This window comes from Cicer arietinum, chromosome 7, assembly GCF_000331145.2.
Source record: "Cicer arietinum cultivar CDC Frontier isolate Library 1 chromosome 7, Cicar.CDCFrontier_v2.0, whole genome shotgun sequence".
Classification (NCBI taxonomy): domain Eukaryota; kingdom Viridiplantae; phylum Streptophyta; class Magnoliopsida; order Fabales; family Fabaceae; genus Cicer; species Cicer arietinum.
In genome coordinates, this window is record NC_021166.2 from 25,036,961 (window position 1) to 25,042,867 (window position 5,907).

General features: G+C 28.9%; 1 pseudogene; it reads left to right on the forward strand.

The window, feature by feature from the left end:
- LOC101510857 (toll/interleukin-1 receptor-like protein) overlaps positions 1–4,345 on the forward strand; it is a 7,852-nt pseudogene extending 3,507 nt beyond the window's left edge.
- Positions 4,346–5,907: the final 1,562 nt, after the last annotated feature.

Here is a 5,907-nt window from a genome sequence, read left to right on the forward strand (position 1 = left end):
CTGCTAGTGGCATATGAGTGCCATCAGCAGTCATAACCGACACAGACGATGCAGGTTTCACAGACACAAAAGATTTATCATCGTATGTCATATGATGAGATGCTCCAGAATCAAGAATCCATATGGAAGGAGATATACCTGACATACCAGAGGAGTTCAAACCTTTAGAAGAGGTGGCAGACATGGCATGTGATTGAGTGGCAAGAAGTCTTTGAAGTTGTTCTGCAATATCAGATATTTGGGAAGCACTCTCAGATGAGTATACAGAACCAGAACTAGAGTCAATGGTAGGAGGAGCAGAAGCAACAACATTGGACGATGGCCCCCTAAAATTCTTCTTATGTGCTCTCCCCAATTTCGGATATTAATCCAAGTAATAATTTTTGAATTACTAACATTCCATGTTTTCAGATCTTTTGCATATTGAGTTTCATCCTTTTTATCTGTAGGCTTAACAGAAGTTCCATCAACAAAACTCCACATATCTTTTCCAATCAAAAAATTTTTCATCACATAACTCCAATAAGAGTAATTTTGTCCATTGAGGTGAACACTAACAGCTTGAAGAGAATCATCCTTAACACCAGCCATAACAAATAATGACAGAAAAATACGACAAACACAATCACTGAGAGAAAATAAATTAAGGATAACCTGGTGCTGTGCGAGCACGATTTCTCCCTCTTCAGACGTCGTTTCGTCGATCCGACCGTTGAAGACGAAGACCTATATGTTGTGAACCGGCTGTCCAAAAATCTGCCCGATCCAACGGTTAACGAATGCGCAATCGATGTTTTTCTGAGACTGATTTAACAAAATCGGGAATAGGGTTACTCTTCTCTTTTCTCTTTTGGTGGTTGTCTTTCCTATCAAAATAGTCTCTCTCTTCTCTACGGTAGATCCCAAAATCAACCAAAGCTCTTTGATACCATGTTAACAATGAAAAGAGGAAGAAAGAGGAAGAAGAGAAAACAACCACTCTAGGGTTTCATATCATATAATAAACCAAAACTGAAGTTAATAGGGTTACAATGAGTATATATAGAGGAAAATAGAAAATATCTAAAATACCCTTACTACTAATATATACTAAAATACCCTTACTACTAATATATAATAATATTATCTAATAAAAAGAACAAAAGGCAAATTATATTACCTGTTTTTTATAATAATATTATCTAATAAAAAGAACAAAAGGCAAATTATATTACCTGTTTTTTATGATGTGGAACCTACCAATGTTAGAGGACAGAAGGGAAGTTATGCATAGGCTTTTGCTGCGCATGAGAAACGTTATGAGAGTAAGATGAGCATGGTGCAAAAATGGAAGGATGCTTTGGCAACAATTGCTGATCTCTCCGGATGGGATTTCTCCATCAATAGGTATACTAATTATATACTTTTTTTTGCACTTCTTTACATATTACACAAGAGAATAGTGTCATTTGTACTTAAATTTGTACAAAATTACAACAAATGAAAATGGTTAGAAATGGTGTTTGCATAAATTGTGAAGTCAAAATAATTTTTTGGATTACAAAATGAGTTAATTAATGACTAAGTGTAAAAGGGACGGGACAGAAAATTAAGAGAACCATTAGATTAGCCGGTGTTCATGAGTTTGAATCGAATCGTCGATCAGATGAGCAAACCGAAACCAACTCAAGTTTTACTAAAGTGCTACAAACGGTTTTTCTTCTTATTGAAATGTATTTTTTGTAGGATAATTTTGTAAAAACTAAAAATGTAATTTATTTTATTGAAATTGAAAACAAAATTTTCACATTTTATAAGACTAAATATTTATTTAGTTCTACTATATTTTATAAAACAATATAGTTAACTGTTAGGATTAATTCAAAGTTTGTAACTGAATTAATTAACTTTCATTGAGCGTACCAATTGGCTTATATACAACTGAACTACAAAGGGGGCCAAACCCAACAGCACAAACTCAACTATTTATAACTATTTATAAGTACATTTAACATCCTCCCTTAAACTAAGCTACACTAACAATAGGTTTAGTTCAATACACCAATAAACAACTAATCAAAGAACTTGTTTGGATCACACAATTGAGTCAAACTAATTAATTCCTAGTTGTTCACATAGTTTCTTAAATGCATCATTCTTTAGTGGTTTGGTCATTATGTCAACCACTTGATCTTGAGTATTGCAATGTACAAGTCCAATTACTTCATATTTAACCAAAGTATGATTGTGCATTTGTCTTGAGGGTGCCCCAATGTCTCAAGTATTCTTCTCAACCACACAATTTGAAAACACATTTGCTGCTATGAACTCAACTTTAGTGGTGGATAATGCCACAACATGATGCTTCTTTGAGAACCATGAAACGACTCCATTTTCTAATATAAACAGATAATCATAAGTACTCTTTATATCATCTATCTTCCCAGCATAATCGCTATCCATATAAGCTACAAGTTCAGATTTTCCAATTCTAACATATTAAATTCTAAGTTCCAGTCTCGCTCTTAGACACCTCAAAATTTTATTTGCTGCCAACAGATGAATATCAATTGGTTTTTTCATATATCTACTAATCAAGCACACTACAAACATGATATCAGGCCTTGTTGTAGTCAAGTACATTAGGATGCCAATTATCTGTTTGAGTCCAATTGCATCCACCATGTTGACATTTCCTTCTTTTGTCAATCTGCAACATGGAACAATGGGACACTTAAATGCATTGCAATTTTTCATTTCAAATTGCTCAAGGATGTCTTTAACATACCTTGTTTGATTATGAACATCCTGTTATCATTTTGCACTACCTCAACACCTAGGAAATGACTCATTTTTTCATGGTCAGTCATATCAAACTCTTTTTCTATGAATTATTTGAAAACATAAGTAATGTTAGTATTGTTTCCAGTAAAAAAATCAAATCATCGACATACAAACTTACAATGAATAAGTCGCTTTTGTCACCAACCTTGACAAATAGTGTATGTTCAAATGGATATTTAACAAAACCTTCTCTTTGAAAGTAGGAATTTATCTTGCTATACCATGCCCTTGGTGTTGGTTTTAGCCTATACAAAGTCTTTTTTAACTTTTAAACCTTGTCTTCAACCAATTTCTTCAAATAACCCTAAGGATGATCCACATACACTATATCCTTCAGCTCACCATACAAGAATGCACTTTCGACATCAAGTTGAGGCACACACCAACCTCTTACAGTTGCTACTGCCAAAAATGAAATAAACACTTACTTTCGTCCCTTAAAGTATTAGGCGCTCTCACAATAGTCTTTGGAAGAATGAGAATTAAAAATAAATCATGAACCACTTCTTTGTTAGTCAAAATAGTCCCCGACGTTAAATGTCTTCCATAAACCCGTTAATTTACACATAAAATGCTACGTGGCTCAATATTTTCACATAATTTGACTCACTCATCCAGGAACTAAAATGACTTAACCTAAAAAAAAGTTCCATGGATTTTGTCTTCCTCAAATTTCTTTTTTCTGGTTTTTTCTTTGAATTTCATGAAAGTTGTAGCTATGGATTGTAACTTTCATATGCATTTAGTTTGATTCTAATTGGACATCTACAAGTCTAAATATGGCTGGAATACTCCATATAGGTAATATTGATTTCTCACTAAAATTCAGCACTGCACTAAAACAAAGAAACGACACAAAACTACGAAAAAATCTCTACTTAATTAAAGAAATAAGAACATAAACATTTTATTAAATCCAAAAACTATAATCAATAAAATATATCAAATTAATCCTTAAATTAACTAATGATTGAAGATAAATAATACTAAAAACAATAAAAAGATATGCATATGATAAAAAGTCATCAATAGATCAGGCTTCCTGTGTATTTCTTTGTGCATAACTATTTTGAAAAATATGTTGATGTCTTTTATATATATATATATATATTGATATTTTTAGTTGTTTTTATTTTTGGCTTTTAAGATAAATTTTTACTGGACGTTGAAGAATTAGATATCATAATTAGTATTTGCCCCTTATGATGTTTGTACTTTAAGTACAGTAACAAGACGGAAGCTGAACTTGTTGAGCAAATTGCGAAGCATGTGCTGCAAAAGCTGAATCATGCTTATGTTGGTGACCTAGATCAGGAAATTGCTAAACTAGAGCAACTTGAACAGCTTCAACAAGAGTATAATCAACTTGTATTTACTAATAGTAGTCGCGAAGCTCATAAAGCAACGGTTCAACGCATAATGGAGGTTAAAATGAAGAGAAGTGTTCGTTTGATTCGTTTCACACCTGAGACGCTGTCATACTTGGAAGGTTCAGATGCTTTTGATATTTATCTGTAGTTGAATAGGGGACAAGTTTTTTTGTTTTTTTCACAAAAAACTTCACAAACTTTGTTGGTATTATGTTTTTATCATGTTTTCTTGTCGTGAATAAGTTGTAAAAATATTTGGTCTTCAGAACTTGCTCCAAAAATTATTTTTTCCTTCTATTCATTCTTTCTTTTTGAATTTGAAAAGAACTTTCTAACTCTTCAATGGAAATTGAGTCGATATATTTTGATTCCTTATAATGCAATTTAGGAGTCAAGGAATGAAAAATCGCGTCCACCACACAGACATCTTCTATTTTTGTCTCCATATCTCTTCATTTAATTAATAATTAGATTATGGCTCGCGCGCTGCGCGGATAATAATTAATTAATTTTATAAGTTTTATAAATAATATTTTATGTATTATAAATATAGTTATCTTATAATATTATTTTATTGATTTATAATAATTGAATATGATTAGGAAAATTAAAATGAGGGAAAATCATGTTTATCACAATCATCTAATTTAATTTTTAAAATATTTTGTAAAATTCCTATGATAACTTATTATATAGGATAATTCTTTGACTCATTGTACTGTGATTGTTAATTTATTTTTCAACATATAATGGTATTTGTATTTATTTGACGAAATAAAATGTAAAATACAAACCCAAAAATAAGATGTAAAAATTTATAAATATGATTTACTATTTAATATTTTTTATTTTAAAAAAATGTTAATGTTGAATTATATTGTAGCGTATTCTAAATTTATTTGTTTTATTATTATGATATTTTAATTGCGAGCATAAGAAGTTGTTGTAAAAAAAAATTATTGAATATATTTCATCAAAAGTTTGTAAAAAAAAATAAGTTGTCGTGGCATCGGTAGTCAATTTTAAATATATATAATAGATGATAGATTTTAATAATTGGAAGTAACTTTTTTATTAATTTTTCATATATTCGTATTTTATGATTATTTTTAATAAATTTATGTATTTCTATCAAATAGAATATATATTTTTGTTTTATAAACTGTTACTAAAAAAATGGATTGACATTAACGAGTAATTTAATTTTTAATGTATAAAATCATTATTCACCATAAGTGAAATAATATAATTGTTTATAAAAAGAAGATTAAATAAAGAACATGTATGTCGATATTTATGAGTGATTAGGTAATTTTTTTTTATTGAATTTAATGACTAATAATATAAATTATTACTATTGATAAATGACTAATAATATTATAAAATAATATTACAAAATAGTTTATAAATTTATTATAAAATAACTTATAAAATAATTTGATAATAATATAAATTATAAATTATAAATTATAAATTATTATCAAACTGTAAAATAATTTGATAAGTTTTATAAGTAATATTTTATGTATTATAAATATAGTTAACTTATAATATTACTTTATTGATTTGTAATAATTGAATATGATTAGCAAAATTATTGATTTGTAAAATAAATTTATAAGTTTTATAAGTAATATTTTATATATTATAAATATAGTTAACTTATAATATTACTTTATTGATTTGTAATAATTGAATATGATTAGGAAAATTA